Here is a 24370-nt window from a genome sequence, read left to right on the forward strand (position 1 = left end):
TTTAATATACATCACGATAATGAATTAATTAAACGTAATTTGTATACTTCTACCAATTATGCAAGAAATAAAATAAAAACCGTTCGATTTATTGTTTGCGTGGATATTTGTAATTATATGTCTTGTTGCGAGGAAATTTCACCCATATTTTACGAGATAACGTTTAATGAATATACAAAATGTCTCAGAATTATTGGCTACTTAATAATTTATTACAGCCACTACGGAATTTACGAACGGTCGAATAAATGTAATTAAATTTTTTGTATTATAATTAAATTGAATGTTGAGACAATTCTTTTATTCTTTGTTACAACGTGTGATCAAAAATTACTTTGAGGTGGGTTTAACTACGTTTTCTGTCATCGTAAGGAGGAAATAGCACTCATCTCTAGTATTGGTATATCCAAAATAGTTAAAAGTAAATTAGATATGCTTAAATATTTATATAAATTGTAAAATAAATTATTTGAATATTGCATTAAACAGTTAAGTTAGTTTATTTTAAACATTTAAATACAATGAACAAATTGTAAAAGGTATCATCAAGTTTTTATTATATTTATGTTAATTTGTGGTTGCAGCATCCATTAAACAAATCAAATATAATCTGGCACTCAATATGGATCTCACCATGGAATTTCTATATTTTATTATTTTCCTTAATTAGCATTCTAGTTCTTCATATAGTCGTAGCCTAGTTTCAGCGTTTGGATTGTATCGACACCTAATTAAAGTGATAACCTCCTATTCGATTGTTACATCTAATGGGAAGAAATTCAATTGTATAGTCCGTATTGTATCACGTCAAGGAAATGAGGATTGAGTAATCGGAGCGGCCGATTTTCAGGATGTTATTGTCTATGTACATAATAGATACCTACGGTGCCATACTGAATTATACTATTAAATTTTAAGATATCAGTTTCCTATTCCTGACTTTACACAGTCATTGGCACTGGCTTAAGCAAACGGTGCATGACACGTTCCAAACTGGAAACGAAAGAAATTAATTAACTCACATTACCATTATAAAAAGTGATTGATTTCTTGGCAAAATGTGACTGAATCACGCGTTATTGAAAGTGTGTGTCAAGTGGAAAATTATACGGTAATATTGTAGAAAATTATGTCTTTGCAAAATGCATAAATGTCAGTTAATGAACTGATTATAATTTCATAACACAGATAACTAACGGAAGGTTGACATATTTTTAATTTATTATTATATTTGCGGCGAGGCATTTTTATGCGTGTGGATTGAGCATATGTTTGAGATATACAGAGAAATTTCTCAGGTAATTTCATTTGAAGATAATTATAATAATACTGCTGAGTCTTCGAGTCAGACATCGGTTGGAACTTTTGTTTTGGAAATCTACATCACTCGTCGAATTTAATTTGAATTTAAAATTAATCTTTAATCCACTAATAATAATTTTAATAACTATAATTTTTTAACAGATTAATTGATGAGAAGAAAAAAATTACTCTTTTTTTCTAGAGGGGGAATATGTAGTTACAGATATATGGTACCATTGCACGTAGTCTGGTCTGAGGGATTCAATTTTACTTCGAGAATGAATAAGATTAGGGATGTATGTTAGTTCACGCACAGGCGCCCATAGTTATAATACTTAAGCTTTATAACTCTGAGATCCAGGGAAAACATCACAAAAGTCATTGTTTCTCTGATTATTTAAAATAATGTTACTACTCTTTTTTACATAGTTAACTGATATTATTACGAATAGATATCTAATACCTCATTACTCAATATTATGGGACTAGTTTGAAGAACCTAATCACTAAACTTTTCTAGATTCAAGGAAAACATTACAAATTGAGTAATAGACTCTTTCCCTCTCTCTCTCTCTCCCTGATTTTCTAAAATAATATTAATAATTACATTCTTTTACAGTTACATTGTTAACTAAGGAGAGGCATAGACATTAGTTCTTTTATTATTTAAAATGATATTAATAATCATGTTGTTACGGATAGATATTAATCCGTTCAGTGGGACTATTCTGAGGTATCTATCCACCAAACAAACCTTCACAGATTCATGGAAAATATCGGAAGTAAAGACATAAAAATTCTTTCTTTGATTCTTTAAAATGATATTAACTAAAATTTTTGCCAGGTTAACTGATAATGTTATGAATAGATATCTGGTACCGCTTGCCTCAATATTATGAGACTAGTTTGAAGGACCTAATCACTAAACCTTTACAGATTCAAGTAAAACATTACCAGTAGAGAAATATACATTATTTCTCTGATTTCCTGAAATGATATTAATAACTATACTTTTTTATATGGTTAACTAATGTTTGTTACGGATAGATATTTAACCGTACAGTGGGGCTAGTCTGAAGGACCTATCCACCAAACCTTTACAGGAAAATATCACAAGTAGTGACATAGAAATTATTTTTTTGATTATTTAAAACGATATTAATAAATATAATTTTTGCCAGGTTAATTGATATTGTTATGAATAGATATAGGTACCGTTTGTATCGATATTATGGGACTAGTTGAATGATCTAATCACTAAACTTTTACAGATTCAAGGAAAATATTACAAGTAGAGTAATAAATATTACTTCTCTAATTTTCTAAAATAATATGAATAACTACACTTAAAATAATAATAATTACTATAATTTTTGCCAGTTTAACTGATATTGTTACGAATAGGTATCTGGTACCGCATGTCTCAATACTATGGTACTAGTTTGAAGGCTCTGATCACTAAATATTTACAGATTGAAGGAAAAAATTACAAGTAGAAGAATAGGCATTAATTCTCCGATACTCTAAAATAATATAAATAGCTATATTTTTTTTAACTGATGTTAGGGATAGATACTTGGTAGTGGATATTACAATATTGTGGGACTTGGTTGAGAGACATACTTACTAAACTTATTCAGGTTGAGAGAAATCACCTCATACAACAATATTGTGGGACTAGTCTGAGGAACTCTGAGTCGAAGAATATACATTAGTTCACTGATTCTCTAAAATGAAATTAATGACAAATTTTTTACGTAGTTAACAAATATTCTTACAGATAGATACCTGGTGTCGCATACCAAAGTACTATGAGAGTTCTACTAACTAAACTTTTACAGATTCAAGGAAAACATCATTAGTCGAGGTTTTTTTTATTTTTTTACCTGATGTGATTAGGGACAGGTACCTAGTACTACATATTAGAGTTCTTTATCACTAGTTTGGGCGATCTATCCTCTAAAACAATGTTATTGTTTACTATATTTTATTATCTGGTTAATTGATACTGGATGGGTACCAGATAGGACAGCACTGTGGGACGCGTTTGAAGGACCTTCTCTCACATCTTTACGGATTCAGGAGAAATCATAAGTCAAGTGATATATTATTTTAGTAAATTTTTACTTGGTTTACTGATGAGAAGAAAAAATTAATGAAATTTATTAGCCCACTAATTAATATAACTTCTTCTTGGTACTTTAAGACCGGAAAATGTGTTCTACAAATAACTGAAAATACGCATTGCAAAAATTCATCAATTAACTAAAAGAAAGCGTGTGTGTCTGTGTGACGGGCAACAAAAATACCCTCCAGATAAAACCATTGAAATCAAAAGACCCGCTGCGTTTCGTCCGTCCGACCATCGTCTACTTTCTTAATTTCCTGTACACAAAATAATCGTGCGACAATAATTAATCATGCTCGCGCCTGAAATTTGATCCAGTAATCGACCTTCTGACGACCCGCCTTGTTACTACTCTCGTAACGAATCCGGCGAGAGTGCCACCAACATCGGAGTAGATGAATCTATCAGAAAAAGCCGGTTAATTTCGGTCCACACGTGGAGTGTTAAAATGTTATTGTATTGTCGAAAGTGCTCGCACAACTTATTTTGTTTCGGAAGTCGATTTTACCTCGACTTTTTCGTGGATTCCGCGTAATAAGAACGACCTACAAACACCATAATGATGTGTATGTACTACAGTACTGCTGTATTAATTTTAGTGGTTGTAGGCAAATTAAATAACATGTTTTGCGTTTTGCATTTGAATAATTGATCATTAGTATACCGTTCTTTTATTAACATGATTTTACCGTTTTGACAAGGTTAATTTTATTATATCGTTTAACTAAGGTAATACTGATAAAATGATGTTATATTTATGACCTAGAATATTAATGGGAAGAAGAACCACAAGCTTTGAGTATTATAATTAGGTAATTTAAATTTTTAATTCCATATAAAGTGACACAGACTGCACATAAATACATTCCAATTATTTTAAAAATAAAATACTTACTAAGAAACAGAAAATAAATCTTGAGCAATTAATATGTAACTGCTTTTAAACTTTTGTTATTTTATTTTAAAATTATGTTTCCTAATGAAAAATATCAAATATATTTGTAATAATTAAAAAGACATGAAATTTGAATGTTAGTTACAAATATATTTTTAAATACAGTGTCCTCACAAATTAGTCAAATTTAAAATTTTATTTTTAATCTTACTATTTTAAACAAAATTTGATGAAACGGGTTTTTTTTTAATATAAGAATTTTAATTTATATTTGTTAATAAAGTGACACAATAAGTCTTTGCTTGTAAATAGAATATGATTTTTTATATATATATAAAAATATTTACTTAAGGAAGACTTAAGAAAATTTAAAATTAAAATATATGGTTCAAATTTTTCTAATCTAATTTTTTTATATACAAAAAAATGATTATAGTCAAATGTATATAATATATAATTGTAGTTTTAATTTTATTAAATTTTAATATAAACTACTTTCTACAAAACATACCATTTGATTAAACATATTATATAAAGGAAGACATGAAATTTAAAATATTTAATTTTATTAAATAAATTCAATTTGAACAACAACTTTTTAAACAAAATTTGTCGACAAAGAGTTTTGTTATTATTGTATTTATAACCTAAAATATTAATGAGAAGACGAATCAGACGCTTTAAATATTATTACTAGATGATTTAAATTATTTGTTAATAAAGTGACACAAATTGCACAAAAAAAATATGTTTAGCAATTAAAACCTAACTGATTCATTTAATCATTAACTACTTTATTTTTAAAGTATATCTTCCAAATGATTAAGTATATTTACTTAAAGAAGACATAAAATTTAAAAATGAAATAGGCGTTAGTTAAATATTTAATTTTAATTTTATTGAATAATTTCAATTTAAACAATTTTTTTATTATATTTGTGACCTAATTGAAATTTATTTTTTTTTTTACACATACAAATGTGTGAAATGTGAAATTAAAAATTTTAGTTTTAATTTTTTGTATAATTTCTATTTAAACTCTCTTCATTGATGAAAAGGGTTTTAATTAGATTATGATAGAAAAAAAGATTATTGGACTATCTTTGTCAAAAGTTCAAAATAATAAAATCATTGCTATTTTTCTAACTAACCTGAATAACAATTTAATTGCCAGTCAGTTTTAAAACTGAATGACTATCTTCAGAAAATTACTACAGTAAACTACGAAATTTATTTAAATGCTTCGACTCCATTTGATTTGATAAGCACATAAAATCGGTTTTATATTAACAGCAATATGATACCAATTAGTAAATACCAATTTTTTACAATGGGATTGTTGTTTATACTCATGTATATTATTTATCTGTTGATCTGTTTATTTATGTATTTATTTAATGCATCTTTGTACTTTAATAAGTCACGTAGTCAACAATTACATTTTATTAGTCCTTGTATATATCTTCTTTAATACCATAAACATAAGTTAAAATCCTTAATTAACTACTGGTTTTATTAAATATAATATACGTTTTAATTTAATTAATAATGTCAATGAAATGTTAAAAAACTTGTCTAACTATAAAATATGCCATTTAAATGAAAAAGGATTAAGGTAAGTTATGTGTCGTCACGTAAATCAATGATTCAGCTTCCTTGATGCTATCGAAGTGAACTTGTTATGAAGTATTAATATAAAAGTGCTTTAACACATAAAAAAAACATAAAACGGTATTGATGCAATTAAAAATTTCCGGCACATTTTAATTATTCAAGTACTGAAATCATTTTTTTCATTAACATTTGCATTGAAATTAGTAAGGTGAACTCCTGTAATTATTTTAGTTGCAACCTAGATAATTTGTTTCAATGTTACCTGTCGCGTATGAAAATAGCAAAGTTTTAGTTATTTGTAGGTTAACATTGAAAGAAAGTACATAATAATAAAATAGCAATCATATACACTGTGATGATGCGGTAATAAAAACTGAAGAAAACATAATAAAAGACGTGACACCTTTGTTAAATTGTATACCAAGACTCATAGAGAGTTGTTCTTTATTATAACCATTCCAAAAGTTTTACATTATCTTTCTGTGGGACCATTTTAAATATTACAATTCTTTGATACACCACAGTTTCCTACTTTACATAATCAAATAACACGAATTATAGCAAAGTACAATAGAGTGCAAACACAATTGCATTTAATATCTATGGTAAATAGTGTTAATTAATCACTGAGGTTGTATTAGTGTTAACATTTTTAACAACAGCTATTGTTCACCATACTCACTAATTGTCTGTGGATAATCCAAAAAACTGCCAATTACAATGTTTACCAATATTTACACACTAACCCATATCGCAAGGCTGTTCCGTGCATTGTTGTATTTATAAACGAGTCTGCTTCGTGAGATTCGGAGCACTCATAATCTTAATTAATTAATAGTACCGTTCTTCTAACCGACATATGTGGATACGAGTCTAGAATATCGAAGACTCATTGGCTACATCTGTAATAAAGTTATGTAAATTGTTCGGTACAAAAACAAGAGCTATTCAAACCAGTTAGATTGAGGCGTTTGTGAAATATTCAGGTTAGATATATTTTTAAGTGGTTAATTATTATAATTGATTACGTATTGTTTGCCGAATGAAATTTGGGTGTAGGAACCTTGATTACTAAATCAGACACATTATTTAATATATTGAATAAATTTTGCATATATGTTCATAATTTGTAAGCAGAAGGAAATTGTGAGCCATTAACCATGATTTATTTTTATTTATCTATTGTCAATTAATTTTTTATAGGATATTCGAATTGTTATTGTACATAAACACTGAAAGTAACTACAGTAGCTTATTAAAATAAATCAAAATTTTATTGACTTGTATTAAACATTTATGGTAAAAAATTATTATTGTGAAAATTTTAACTTTTATTAATAAGTGACGGTTTATTGTTTTATGTTATTAAACATTCTTCTGTAATCTATTAAATTAGTAAATAATTAAAACATATTGTAGGATAATTAAACTTATTTTCATTTCAACTTTTTTATTTCATGATTGTAGAAAAATTCTTGTACGAGTGTGTGTGTACGATATTTATTAAGTTTCTTTAAATATTTTTATTAAATATACCATAACAATGCATCATTGGTGTCGTGGTGTTTTTTAAAGAATTATGTTTGATCATTGTTGTACTGTAGATTAAAGGAGATAAAGAGATAGTAAAATAATTTTTTATTTCTTTATAGTAACCCACAATTTTATAGTATACTTTAAATATTTTTATAGAATACACTCAAATTTTGATAACTCCAAGTTTTGACAATTCAAAGTAAATTGTTTCAGTCCAAGGTGAAAATTGTGTGTAATTTTTACTTGATAACTCGATTTTTTTCTGACATATCATTGTTCGAGTTACCGAAGTTCGAGTGTATTTTGACATTTTTATCAAATATACTATAAAAAATATTTCGACTTTATTAAATATCTTCTGTTTACCCAAATCTTTTTCTATATTGTATGGTTTTTTATTAAAACACTATTACACATATTATTGCTATATATTAAACACTACAATCATTTAAGCTTCTTTACTTCTTGATAGAAAAATTATTTGCTTATACACATTTTTTAATGTACAAATATTTATTAGGTTTAAAGAATACTTTAACATTTTTGTCAAATATATTAGAACTTATGGGTCATAACTACATAAACTGTATTTGTGGCAGAAAATTTATTAGGCACTATATTCTTATGGAGTGAAGGGAACACTCCAAAATCATTTAATCCTTTTTATTTCTTAATGGAAAAATTCTTTGCTCATACTTATACATATTTTTATAATGTACAAATATTTATTAGGTTACTTTGAATATTTTTAAAGAATATTTTGACATTTTTATCAAATACACTATCACTAATGGCTCATAATTACAAAAAAAAAATATATGAAACAGATAAATTTCGAATTTATTAAATAGCTTCTATTTAAACCAATTTATTCTCAAAAATTTTGAGTTTTGACGTTTTTTTTGTATGTAATAATATTTGTGTAATTCAGTTCTAATAATTCATTTTCTGACAAATTTACATTTTGATGTCTATATCCGAATGAGGAAAGTCACTTTCTTTTAATTTAGAATAGACTAAAACACAACATAAGTTTATTTTAAATAAATAACATATATTTGCTTTCGGAATTCAGGTCACTCAATACTTTTTTTGTGTCTGAGAAGCTTTAAAACCTCTTTCCACCTAATAATGTACAAAAGAAATTTATTTATTAATTATTTAAAGAGAGCGCCATAATTCACTGTTAAACCAACTAATAATAATTTCCACGTTCCACAATAATAAAAAAGTGCATTGAAGTCAAAACCCAATCGAACCATGCTATTGTCTCGATAGTGAAATACATAACGTCTTTTCACTTCTCCACTCGCAACATCTTTTCCTACTTCACTCATTCACACCACTTAATTATCATATTGCACAATGCCACTGGAATTTACTTTAATTGAAGAAAACAGCTTTATACGAACCAGTTAATTAATCTCGGTATTGATCTAGTATTTAAATTAAACGTTCGTGTTGACGGCTTTGTTTGCTTACTTAATTCAGGTATTGAAACGGAATGTTGGACTAATTGTTAAAAGAAACACAATTGTGCTTTCTAGCAGTGTGAATTTTGTGACCCAATATATTAATTAAGAGTCACAACGTGCTTCAGTTTTGTTAAAATCTTGGAAGAGTTCATTTTGTCCGTTACGAGAATTTCTACCATAAGTTATAAATAATAATATTATCTCATATATTTCATATTTAGATTTCAAAAAATTAACAGTGATTAATAATACTTATTTTTTATATTTAGTCTTTTAATTTTAGCTAAAAGTAACTTAATATATCACTGATTATGTATATCTTTGGAAAGCTTGATTTTTCTTGACACTTTAAAAGTAAAATTAATTATGATGTCCATTTGAAGTAAAAAATTATAAATATTATAATTGCAATTAATATTTTTTTGGAGCAAGAAGAAAGTTATTCGTCATATAAAAATAAATGATTACACTTTTTTGAAATCTAACAAAAGTCTATTATCTTAGATATTTCCGAAATACTAGTAGTCACATTAAAAAAATGAAATGTTATTTTCTAGTCTGGGGTCAGGGTCAATGTAATGATCAATTACCGTTATTAGGAAATACTGACACAATGCATTTGATGACTTAAGCTTCTGTGAAGGACAGGTGAACTTGGTGTTGGCCAGAGTAATAGCACAAAATTTAAAATTAACCATTTTATAAAATATTTGTTATTTATTCACTTTATTTAATGCAAATTTTGGCCTTCGGGATAAAAAATATATTTCAATATTGTATACTTAATTATGTATTTTTATACTCCTTAAAAACAACGGAGGTATAACTTTATAAGTGTACACTGTCTGATTTGGTTGGCCAAAAACAAGCACACATATATATTTGCATTTTGTGACGTTATTTAACAATACTTTTAATAATCAAAATTTATTCTTAATATGATTTTATTAAATAGATTCACATTCAATGAGACGAATGAAACAACTGTTCTCCGGAGACGTGAAAAATTATAATTAACACGAAACATCAAAGTCTAAATATTGCTGTTATTGATATTTCCTAAAAATGGTTTACAACGCTTATTAACAAATATGATGACACATTCAATCGAAAATACAATAGGAAAATGTCCTAACAAATAAAAACAATTTTTATTAACAGACAAGTAGGAAAGATCAGTAGACGACATCATTTCTTGTCCTCTAGATAGGTCAAAAATGAATTAATTGAGACCTACAATATCAGTGTATCTAGTACAACAATCAGACGTCGACTGAGTGAACAAAACTTGCAAGAATAAATTTTTGTGGAGAAGCCATTGGTATCAAAAGAGAATATTCAAACAAGTCTAAAAGTTGTATGATGTATGAATTGATGAATCCATGTTCAATAGAACTAGATCATAAAAAATACATTGTTTGTCATCCTAATAAAAAAAACTTGTTGGATTACATGTAACCTCGATTAAAAGCATCAAATTTAGAAGAATTGTGGTTATTAACTGAATAATTAATTGTGGAATTTATTACGCCTCACCTTTTACAAGCAGTTATAAGTATAATATAAACAATTTAATTTAAGTATTAACTATTTTGATTTAGGAACAAAATTATTAATCTTAGAAATAATATAGTGTAATTATTTTAAATAAATTATAAAATATTTTGATTGCATTTAATTAAAGGTGTGCCTTACCTAATTAACAATAAATAGTAATGTCTGTTATTTCTCTGCCAACCAGTGTATATCAAAATGTCTAGGATATAACTGTGAAAAATATTATTTTCTATATATCTTAAAATTTATCATATATGTATATTTATATCTTAAATTAAATCTAAACAAAATTTAAATTATATTTTAGATATAGATTAGATATATATGTTTGAGATATATAGTTCATATTATTGATGTAAAGAAACATAAAAGTAAATAAATAACACTGGTCTAGAAATAACAGGAATAAAGGAGTATGTTCTTTAAGTGGTTTAGGTGTAGAATTGAAATTTACAGGCAAAATTGTGCTATCAGGTCTAGTTCTTTTTGTATCGCACAATAACAGAGTATATTCTCCTGGAAAACAAAGCATTTCAAATAAACCATTAGCTGATACAAATGACGCTTACTTCCACCACTGTATTTAAAACTAGGTCTTTTCAAAAATTTTGTCAAGGCTTTGGATAAAAATGCACATTTGTTAGCAGTTATTCCTAAAATTTCGTATACTAAAATTAAGGAAAGCATATTTGGTGATCCTCAGCACAAAAAGTTATTTAATAATGGTTATTTTTCAAAATGTTTATTGGAGAAAGTATTTGCAGCCTGGCAATCTTTTAAAATCATCGTAGATGGTTTTTTGAGAACAAGAAAAGTGATAACTACAGACAAATTGTTACTGAATTATTGAAAAGTTATTGTAAATTAGGTGCACGGATGTCACTCAAAATGCATTTTTTACATTCACATATGAATTTTTTCCCACAAAACTGAGTGCGATGAATGATGAACAAGAAGAAGCTCAAAAATGTGTTGGGAAATTATTACTGGACTCTAATTCGCGAAATTGATCCAGAGAAATACAAAACAATGTTCAAACTCTCACTTTTGAAATTTCATTTATTTGTAAATAAATTTACCACGAATTTAGTGCACCAAAATACTTTACAAACACTGTTTCGTTGCTTCAAAACCTTATATACCACTGTAATTAAAAGTGTTATTATATTTTTTCGACATCTACAACTACAACTACTACAACTCAGTAGATATTTCAGAAGCTGTCACAGTATATAGTATCAAATATATATAAAAAAATGATCTCTGCGCACTTATTACAAGTCAGGATTTCTTTATCTGGTCTGGGAATACATAAATCAGAGGCACAAATTAGATTCGATGATGGTCTAATAAGCCAGAGCTATTTCTCTGACCATCAGTATATGTTGATTTGCAAACTTCGAGTACTTTAGTTAATCTAGTATTTGATTTTGTTACAGGAACACTGGATTCATGTTTTCAGTTCTCAGTACAATAGGTAAGTCAGTAAATTCCAATAAAATGTTAATTGAGAGCAATAAGCCAAGTCCAAGTTTGTAGTTAGCATTTAAACTAAATCATTACTGGTATTCCACCTGTGTGTATGTGCACATATTGAATTTTACATGTGGGCTCAACGACTACACAAGTTATCTCGCAAAATGCAAATTAACCCAGTAATTTCCGATAACAATTCAAATTATTTTCTTATACCAACAACTAACATAAAGCCTCTCACAATATCCATAAATTTTACGACTTTTTCAACAGAGGGTGTAGGTGGTTATCGAGTAGTTCAATTAAATTTCAATATTAGCTACCGATATCAATATAATTTACGACCGCTTTCATTACAGAACGTGAAGTTATAATTCGTTCTTAGCCATTTTTTACCTATCAGCTTACAAACCAGACACAATTACACGAATCGCTTTTGTTCAAGAGAAACTTGTTAATTTATTGATTAGACTCATTTACTAAATTAGATTAACCCACCTATATCTACTTCTAATCTCATTATTTTATTTGAAAATCCAAAAAAGTGACCCAGTATTTTTTAAGAACGTTTATTTGATAAAATTATTAATAATAAAAAAATAAAAGAAACTACCTAGGAATTTAATTGCAGCCAATTAAATACGAAACCACAATTGATTTGAAAGCCGAAAGAAATATAATAAAACAGTTATTGTACACTTATAATGGGATGCATTGCAAATTAAGTTATTCTCATTAATTTAAGCGTTTCCATCCGTCAACATATTAATGTAAATATTTTCCCTAGAGACACAGTCGCCTTTGCGTTTCTAATTGATTTATACATGTTTGTCTCGAGATCTTCATCATTTATATTTATTTTCATTGTGTGAGACCGCAAGACTTATTCCATTCATTATTTATTTGCATTACAGCTTCAGGGAAACAATTAACATAGAATTGCCAACTGAAATAATAATTATGACAGGCCACGGTGAAACAACAAAACATACCTTTCAAAAAGTCTCGAAAACATGTAAAACGCAACGGAAGTCGCCTATTAAATTTATACAACCCATGAACTGATGATGGCCATCAATGTGCTGCAACGGGCAAAAAGGCAACATCCACTTTTTGTGCACAATAATCGTATAAAATTCAACAAGTAAAAACACACCACGTATATATAAAACATAACGCATGAATGATTAAAATTCAGAAAGTTTCAGCCTCTCTGAAACGAAATGCCATCGGCGCACCTGTTTCGTAGTGCCGCACGTTTTTATTAATAATTTAACAATTTCTTCCTCTCCCCGGAGGAAAATGTTAAGAACAACCTTAGGTGCAAGTCGGGGAGAGTGAGCCGGCCATAAATCAAATCCTAAATGCACTTTCATCTCATCGTTAAAGTTCATCAACAAACTGAAAATGCCGCAGTTTGAATAATGAAGTGTTCCGCTGAAATGTGTCATAAGGATGGTTGCGATGATTTAAACGCGGTTATAACAGTTTTACGAGTCAATTAGATGCTGCGCGTAAAGTTATTGTTTCTATAAATAAATTTGCACGGCACGTGTGAACGGAACGTAGGAAAATTGATTTAGGAAAATGTCGCACCTGTATCCGATCCGATTCTTGCAGAACAATGACACGGAACGACACTTTCGAATAACAAATACAGTTATGCGCCATATAATTTGGTTAATTTAAACAGCTACTTAAGTTTTTGATTCATACAATACAAAATCGTAGGCGATAAACTAAATAGTTTATTGGGTATGTCGGTATAAATTAGTCAAAAATGTATGATAATGTATGCTGAACAACATTACAACTGATTGGCTTAATGTCATGTGAAATTATTGACATTATAGCGTTAATGCAGCGTTACAGATGAAAACGATGCACTTTTTAACATAATGATACAAATAGTGTTAAACAAAGAAAGTCATTCAACAAGAAAGTATTTTACACTTTGTGATTCTTTGTTATAAATTATCGTTTTTCCGGTCTGGTCTGGTATTAATCCAAGTGAGAAATTAAAACAAGTAATATACTCATTATTCCATAATAACAGCAATAACTGTTCAATTATTTGTTATTTTTCTCGTAATTATTATTTTATTTTGGTTTTTACGAGTTTTTAAAACCATAGAGCGAAAAACTGACTTATTTGTTTAGAGCAGATTTTTTTTTAACATTGATTGCCCCAAACTGCATTTTAATATCTCTGAAATATCTTCGAAAAGTGACATTTGACAAATGGAAATCATAAAAATATATCATTTCGTGATGTATTAAATTGTCTTTATCGAATTAGTTAATTAATTATTAATGGTATTATTCATACATTTGGAGATATTTAATATTATTGTTTACGAAATATATAGAAAATAGTATTTTCCATATATGACTGATGATGTTAAAGCTAACAAATGTGAAACTTGACAAAAGTAGGATTAGCATACCTTGACCATTGATATTTGTTTGCTATTGCCCTCTTTTTTTATAATGAACTCTATTCATTAAATTCAAATTTATTAGACATTTAGATGATATTCCGAGATAATTTTTAAATTCCAAATGAGTAGAATTTAATTTGTAAAATATCGAAAAAAATCAAATTTTTCAAAAACCATAATTTGTAACAAAATGAATTTTCTTTATTTAAAGTTTTAAATTTCTTGAAAATTTCGAAATATTCAATATTGTGGTTTATGAAACATGAAATATATTTTTCATATGTGACTGTTTAATAAATCTAACAAATATGATATTTAGCGAATGTATTATTAACATATCTTAACTACTAATAGTTCTTTAATAATTAATAACGTATTTCACATGAGTTTGACACTTTAGTATATATAAAACCACCAGATTTTATAAACAACAATATTAAAAAACTCGAAATTAATTAAATTTTAATGAGATATTAGATATTCTTTATTGAAAACAAGAATCTTTGGATTATGGAACAGTGTTTGCATTTTTTATTCCAAATAAAAATTATATTAACTTATGTTAAATACAATATAATGATATTTATGATAAATTATAGATATTGAATATTGTCGTTTTTTCCATAGTTAACTAATTTTTTTCATAGGCAATACCATTAATTATATTTTAGATAAACATAATTAATTATATCCCAAATTTATATTTTTGAAGTTTGACTACCAAATGTGTTATTTGTGGAAAAGAATATTAACGTGTCTTAATCATTGATTATTTGTTTGACAAATTATTATTTATGCTAAGTTTTTAGAACTTCAGCAAATTTTAAATTGAATATGCATTTCTGAAGTTTTTTTCGATATTTTAAAGATAAATTCAGTTATTATTATATTATGTCTAAGTTGAAAATAATTTATTATCTCACACTTTTTATATTCTGAAATTTGAATACCATGAATGTATATTTACATAATTTCTTTTGACATTTTTAAGACGAACTGAACTATAGTTACCATTTGAAATTAAAATGTTACATGCACATATTATCTCGGAAATTTAAGGAGACAACTGTCACTTTGGGACTCTCTGTATATATAATACGGTATAATCCGAATTCCGTCAATTTTACTTTCATTTGTAAAATTCGTTTCAGAAGAATAAATTTAGATAAATTTACGATGAGAACATCACGACAAACTTTCCTAAGAATGTTGCCTTTTGTTTTAATTGTCTTTTCATTTTAGTTTGGGTTTAACAAAGCATTATGTTATCAAAGGCAAATCTAAAATTATTGTATCTTTGAATTTCATATGTTAATCCACCGATTGTTTTACATTTAAGAGAAAGTGGAACTATAAAAACCTAATACACAGATTGTCCATTAATTAGCAAGAGATTTTAACAATTACCTTACACCCGGAGAGAATTCATGACCACTGGTGCGTTCAAGAATTTAAGCAAACGGAATTTTTAGATTTAGTATAAAGCGGTTAAAGTAGTAATTAATAGCTTTAATAGATCTTTTTACTATCAAACATTATGCATACACTGTTTTAACAAGAGGAAAGCTGAAACTGTGTTATGTAATTCTTAATAGTTTTGAAATTACAGACTTAAATACACAAACAATTTATTTATTAATTGGTTTGAGTCTCAATACTTTATAATAACATATTATGTACCGTATACAATAAAAATGAAGTAGAATTAAAATTCTCATTGTTGTATAATATTGTAATAATAACTAAATTTTTTAAACTTTGAAGACAGAGATATAATTTAAATTACTTGTATTACTATTTTGGATTTTGAAAATTAACATTTACTTGGGCAAAAAATGTTTCTTGTAATATGAGCGTTATTTTTCCATTTTTTATAAAATGTTTGTTAATATTTATTTTATGTATACATGATGGTTATATCAATCGAAAGGCTTTTAATATTCAATTTAATTATGCTAAAACATACATGATATTACATTGAAAATAACAAAGTTATTGACACTTTAATATACACAAAATTATATGTAAATAATGAACACCCTGTATAAAATTTGGAAATACTATTAATGGCCCCTTGATCATAATCCTTGCTTAACGTGTATGCCAAAAGTAAACTTACGACCGTCAAAATAGTGCTTTACTGATATTTTAGTTATGTGACAACATTTTTGAGAAGAATTTATGTCCATAATTTAAAAACCATTGAGTTTACGTATAGGACGTGGTATAGCTATATTATTTTTATTATTTATTGTGGGCCTTTGAAAATATCAAAGATCCAGGGAAACAAGAAATAAAATATTATTTTCAAATTAAATTACAAACATAGTTTTAATCAAGATACAATTTGTATAAAAATGTTAAATTAATGCGGTTCTGTTCTTCATGAACTTTTAATGAATATGTTAGGTGAGTTATTTCAAGTTACTTCTATTGCAATATACGTGAAGTCCAAAATTCTTGTAATAATTTTACTGATGATGGAAAGTCTAATAATGTGTACATTTTGAGAATCACCCTTGAAATAATAATAATCAAAAAACTTTTCAAATACATAAACTGAGATATGATTTAGCTTACTTGTATTACTAATGTAACATCTGAAAACTAACAGATTTTATTAATTTAATCATATTATTAAATTTTAAGCTTTAATTTCATTTTACAATTTACAATAAGAAAATTTTTTTACGTTTTCATATATTATTAAAGACTTTTAGAAAATATTTTGTAGGTAGATAAAAATCATCAAGAGCAAAATTGTAAGAAATATTTAACTTAACCTAAGTCCTTTATAAATTATAATTAATTATTAAAATTGCAATTAAAAATTAATTTAAGAGATATGACAAGCACCGCCCTTGGTGTTCCAATAAATTTAGTATTGGAAAAAAAGTTATATATTTTATATATTATATTTATTAAATAATTTAAAAAATATGTATATAAATGAGTCTACTTTAGATTTCTTAGAACTTTTAATACATGTTTCTTTTATATTGAAAAGCTTGATTTTATCCGATACTTTAAAAGTTAGCAGAATTCTGATTTCCATTTGGTATATAAAAACACACATATTATCTCGAAATACCGTAATATAAGAGACTTACTTTCAAAAAAGTATGTGTAATTGTGTAACATTTCGAGTTATTATGGAAAATAATTTATATATGTTTAAATTTGATAAAGAATCTATTTTGAAAACATTTCAGATTTGCAACAAATAACTTAAGTTAAGTTGGATTAATAAATGAAGAATTTTTTCAAATTCTACTCGTTCTAAAACTGTTATTAATACAAATAAAATTGTTTGTATTTATGATGTTCAATATTTAAATTATGAAATCAAATAAATAAATAAAACACACACAAGTTTAAAAAAAATTGTTACATCCAATACAATGATTAAAAATGAAAGTTTCAAAATCAATAATTCTTTTAATATTATTTTTTATTAACAAATGTTATGCAATACACCTGTTAAATGAGTAAAATCTGTGGGTCTTTAAAGTTCAAGCAAACATCAATTAATTACAAAAAATATAATTAACAGGAGACATCAACAAACGTAATTAAGACAACAACGTCTCTGGTTGGAAGGCCGCCGTTCGTGTCGTAAGACTCTCTTTTATTAGACATAATTGGTAAATAAAAGAAATTATTGGCATTAACCTTGTTAAAGAAACTAAAATTAAATTTAATTTTCTTCACTCCCTGTATGGTAAAATGAGGAAAGTTGAAAAAATTTACATACCTACCAGTAACGTTTAACTTTTACTAGACAAATAACGATCGAGTAATCTATAATTATCTTACCTAGTAAAGTCGTAAATGCGGAATTTCATCGTAGATAAAAGGGAATTATTAAAATTTTATGGTTCTTATCGATATTTGGAAAGTTCTAGTTATGCTTACAACACGAATTCATAATTGATGAAAATGTCTCATTCCGAGCACTTCATTTAAATTATGAACTATTACTTCGACAAGATCAGAAAGCTAGATAACAAAGTTGAACCAAATTGTTTTTATTAAAATGTGGGGTTGCACAATACAAAAACGATCAACCAAAACCAACGTATATCAAATTAGTAGACGTGGTAGTAACAGATCTGTAATAATTATGTAAATTTATTTAAATTAATAACCAAAAATAGTCTCGGATATTTATTAAGATGTGATGTGAATCGGATGTTGGTTAATTTATTTCAATAACATTTGAAGAGCAGAAATGGTTCTAAATATAGAAACCACCATAAACATCATAATATACAGATTGTAGAAATTTGTTTATGTTTTATTAAAATATGAACTGATGTTGAAACCTAATTTCATATGTCACTCCATTTTGAATAAATAAAGATTTGAATAAAGGTTAATTATAATCAGTACTAATTTACAATTTGCGTCTAGCTCTATTAGTATATAGTAATAATAATTATTATTTTTAAAATTAATTTAACATCAAAGGAAACTACGTAGTTACGCCACTGTTGTTCCTGCAGGCAATCTGTATTCGTCCCGCATCCAGATGCAACCGCTTCGACTGGGGAGCATTTTTCAATCCATCTTCCCTAATTCCTCTCTCCGTTTCTCTCTCGGTGCATTGCGTGATGTCTGCCTGCGTATTTCAACTTTCCGCTTTCGTTACCGTTTTACACGAGATGCGTTCACTCAATCAGCTGAGGGGCTGAATCGGTGGAAATGTTTGCTTAGCATTTTTATAAGGTTCTCAGTGATTCAATTGTCACGGGTGTTGTGGCTTAATTGTGTTAGGGGTACGATGAGTTCCTCGCAATATGGCTCCAATTTCTAATCCACGAAAGTGGACTAACAAATTTATTTTTATCTGAATAAAGTTCTGTGGTATAGTGCATTCCACAGTTAATTTAAACGAAATTTTTGTTGATAGTTAATCTGAACAGTTTGTTGACTCCCTTTTGAAATTTATATATTAGTATTCCAAAGTTATGTTATAAGTTTGAATTGTATGTTAACTGTAATTTAATAAAAATATTTTAAAATAAATTAAGTAAAATCCAGCGTGCTTTTCATAGATCTTTAATGACACAAAATGTAATTTTACATATGTACTTCCGAATTTTGTTTAAAGTTTAATTTTTAAGAAAAAATTATGTTGTTTGTTAAGTCTAATTTAGAATTTATATCTTTAATTAATATTAAGAACAAAACTATGTTTAATTACTGTATTTTATATTAAATTAAGTTAAATCCAACGTACATTTCGTAGATCACTATTTTATAAATTACACACATTATAATTTTACATATGTACTGAACTTTGTTTAAAATTTAGTGTCCAATTTTAGATAACTCTCCATATTCGATATTAGATATTTTTAAGTGGTTTTTAAGAAAAATATTCTTTAATTTAGAATTTACATTTTTCGTTAATATTAAGAATAAAACCATGTTAAATCATCGTATTTTAAATTATATTAAGTAAAATTTCACTTGCTTTTCTTAGATCATCAATCTACAATTATACAAAATGTTATTTTACATATGTATTTCCGAATTTTATTTAAAGTTTATTGTCCAATTATAAATAACTTTCAATATTCGAACAAAAATCCGTCGTTTATTCCGCTTTCACATAGGATGAGCTCTTTTTAGTGATTTTTAAGAAAAAATGTAATTGTCAACTCTAACTTAGAATTTACATCTTCGTTAATGTTAAGAACAAAATGATGTTTAATCACTTTATTTTAAATTAAATTAAGAAAAATGTATTTTTTATATCTTTACCAAATTTAATATTTACGTTATTATTTATATTTAGATAGATAATTTTTCAAATTTGAACAAAGCTTTGTTGGACATTCAACTTTGACTTTGAATGAGTCTTCTTGGTGATATTTAGTATTAAGGACAAAAACACTTTTAACAAAAATATTTTTACTTGAATATAAAAATGCAGTGTTACTTCTAAAAGTTGATTATAAAATTTTGGTCAATTATACTTTGACTTTGAATAAACTTGATTTTAAGATATATTTGAATTGCCTCTTAACACTAATTTAGAATTTATATAATTCTTAAGCAAAACCAGTTTTAAGACAAGTCTTCATATTTAAAGTAAGAAACCAATGTGCTTTTTATAGATCGCCAATCTCCAGCAATACAAACTGTAAATATTTATGTACTTCCGAGTTCTGATTATAGATGATTGCCAACGTCTGTTATGAAATTGTTAAGTGCTATTAAGTGTTCCAACTATTAACAAGCAGAACAGAATATTTGGCATAAGTGAAAATAAAAATTTATAAATAGATTTAGAGACCAACTGTGATAGATTATTGAGATAGACGGGGAAACTTTTCTGGTCGTAGGGAGTTTCTGGAAGTGTATAACTCGATTATGACTTTTCCAACGTTAATTCCGTTTATATATAGTTAGTAATGGAAAAGTTTCCTTAGATCAACTCAATTTTTGTTGGCTGAAAGAAAACTAAACTAGACTAGAAAAGTTAACAGTTCTGAAAGTTCAAAAGAATATTTTCTGATGTGATATGAAGTAAAAGAATAAAATAAATAATTCACACTCTGATGATACAATAATAAATAAAATTGTAGATTTTATTTTTTATTATGAAAGCATAAAAATATTAAGTTACTTTGATAAACTGAACAATTTGTTTGAAAAAATATTAATTAATTAAATTATTCAATTATCTATCAATTATAAAAATATTTAATACTTAAAATAAGACCGAAAAATCTAAACCCAATATGTAAATTATTTCTATAAATTAAGAAACTCGTTTTATTAAACAAATTATTATCTTTTTATTTAATTTAATGTTTATTTCTAATTTTGAAAATATTTTCTGATCTTAATGTATAAAAATATTTGTTCATGAATTTTTAATATACTTATAGTTTTTTAGCGCAAAACGAAAGCCTGCAGGGTAATATTTTAGGAATGAAAATTGAAGAAATCATAATAACAACTTTTTCTAGAAAATGTAGATTACGCACCCTTTGACATGGGTATATATAAAAAATATGCATATTTATAATACTGTGAAGAAATTAAAATCATATTGTTTTTATGATTTTTATCAAGTAGGTTAAGAAAAATCAACATGCTTTTTATAGGTCACCAATCTACAATTACAAAAAATGAAATACATACATATGTATTTCTGAATTTTTATTACAGGATCATTAAGGATGATATTCAAATATTGAGTAAAGCACAGTTGGTCATTTATCTATCACTTTTAATTAATTCTTTTCGTGATTTTAAAAATAAATTTGAATTATTCGATAAGTTTAATTGAGAATTTATATCTTTCGTTAATTTTAAGATAAAATTAAATTAAATTATGAAAATTGGTTTTTCAATTTAAAGCATTAAAATATATACTTATAGACAAAATTTCATGTTTTTTAGCCTAAAACACAAACCTACAGGGTATATGCCAAATTTTCTAAAAAAATGTATATTTATAATTCTGTAGAAAATTTAAAAATCATATTTTTTTTATGAATTTATTTTATCAAGTAATCTATGGAGTAAATGGTCAAAAATAACAGTAATTATCTAATTTTTAAGAATATTGGAATATTCTACTTGACAGATTACTTTATAAAAAAAATCATAATAAAATATGATTTTTAATTTTTACACAGAATTATGAATATGCATATTTTTTAGAAAATTTGGTATATACCCATTTCAGGGGGTGCTTAATCTAATGGTGTAGTTAGATTTTCTAGAAAAAAATTGTTAATACGATTTCTTCAATTTTCATGTCTAAAAATTACCCTGAAGATTTTGAGTTTAGGCTAAAAAACGTAACATTTTTTCACAACGAAAAAAAAAAGTTAATATACGAAAAATATCCAAATTTTATAGAATGTCCCACTGTGAAATGGCTCACACTGCATAATACTAAAAAAATATATAAATTATAATGTATTTGTTTAATTTTTTTATTAAATATAAAATATTATTATAAAAATATTATTATAATATATTTATTAATTTGTTAATTTTAGTTAAAGCAGAACAATTACTTTTAATTTAAATCACTTGATATTAAATATTTAATTGCTTTATAATTTCAAATGAAATAATAATAATTATTTTTAAATAATTTCATTCATCCAATTAAATTAATCAATATATTTTTAATTTATAAGGAAAATTTTAATTCTAAAAAATTTGTTTTTTAAATATATTTTTTATTTATTTAATTTAACAGATGCTGAGAAAAACTGAAATATTTTATTTGATTATCATTTTAACAACTTCTATATTCTAACTTAACATTTAAATTGTGATATCTTACAAGAATTTTTCAGTTAAAATTGTAATTATGTAAATATGTAAAAAAAGGAATTTGTTTATTTTGCTATCGGTTAGAAAATATCTTTACGCCTCGGAACGATTAATTACCGGTATACGACACACAATCCAATTTACTCTCACAACCTAACACACACACATAAATAAACATTTTTCTATACACCATGAATAATTACCAATACGAACATGCAGGAATATGCGAAAGCCGAAATGAATAAATAACTTTTGTTTGGCCGTTTCCTGATACAGGTGTGAAGAGAAGATCCCTATCTTTGTGATTTCTGGTTCTCGAACGTAATTAACATGCCAGATTTAATATTTATGCCTTGATCAATCGGCTCTGATTTTAACACAATGTAATTGCCCGTTTATGAGGCTCAGATAACGCCGGATTAATATTAACAAAAACGATTGATTTATTAATGCATAAATAACATTCTGTGATGTTATTGGCGTGTGTGGTTCTTCCCACGTAAATTAATATTTTTGGCGTGTTCAGATGTAATTGTAGATATTTAAATTTATTTAGGCTCATGGTTTTTTGAGTAATATTGATTTATTACGTGGCCGAACGTGCCATTAGAAATTTAACGTTTTAATTTTTGTTTAATCAATATTTTCTCCTCGATTCAACCATTTTTTTTTTGTAGTTTATGTGGAACTTAAAGCAAATTTATGCATAGTCTTGTTGTCGAGTCTCATTTTCAGCTGCATTTACGAGGGAGATAAATGGGGAATTTGGCGACGGCATAATAAGCTTATGGTGCCACCAAAGATGAGAATATGCGGTTGTTTAGATTTTATAGGGTTGCCAATCCCTTTAAAGCCCATCATTTGATGGGTTCTCACTAGATTATACATTATTACGATTAATGGACGGTATTATAGTACAGAATTGTGCATTTGCCAAAATAATTTTATTCCAGTCTATACACTTTATCTCCTACATTGTATCTGTTTTAAAAATCTATTCCCAAAATGAGTAATTAGATGAATGCCATCTGAAATTCTATTTTCATAAAATTTATAAAAATACTAAAAATTTTTTTTAATAAAACTTTTACAATTTATGTCTGACCAAAGGATAAAACATACATACTTTTATTCCCAAATATAATAATAATTATATATTTCACGAGTGTATAGTAACAGACAGTTTTAAGAAAATTGAATTCAAAATTTTAATGTAATGACTCTATACTTAAAATGTTTTATTAGACTTACCATAATAAATTCTTTCTTATTATAACGAGTAAATTAAGTATGAAGACAAAGAAAATAAATGAAAACCACAAGTAACAATTTTAAAAATGTCTATCTCAAATTATATTTTCATAAAACTGCTAAAATATTCTAAAAGTTTCTTTTAAATAAAACTTTTACAATTTATACCTGGCAAAAGGATAAAATAAATTGATTGATATGAAGATGTGGTAATTCAAAAAACATAAACATTTTTATTTTCGAATATAATAATAATTTACCCTTTTTCACGAGTATATGGTAACATACGCAGATTTATGAAAATTGAATTGAATATTTGAAAGTAATTATTCTATTCTTAAATGATTTATTAGACTTAAATTAAGTATGAAGAAAAAGAAAATAA

At 26.3% G+C, this 24370-nt stretch overlaps 1 protein-coding gene across 1 annotated transcript in view; it reads left to right on the forward strand.

Moving 5' to 3' along the window:
* The window catches only part of LOC109596057 (storkhead-box protein 2), a 152486-nt gene that overhangs the window by 22088 nt on the left and 106028 nt on the right, over positions 1-24370 (forward strand). The window contains exon 2 of the mRNA XM_049966653.1: positions 11947-11984. The gene's annotated coding sequence lies outside the window, so the exon portion shown is untranslated. The remainder of the gene's footprint in view (positions 1-11946; positions 11985-24370) is intronic.

Source organism: Aethina tumida, chromosome 4, assembly GCF_024364675.1.
Source record: "Aethina tumida isolate Nest 87 chromosome 4, icAetTumi1.1, whole genome shotgun sequence".
NCBI classification, from domain to species: Eukaryota; Metazoa; Arthropoda; class Insecta; order Coleoptera; family Nitidulidae; genus Aethina; species Aethina tumida.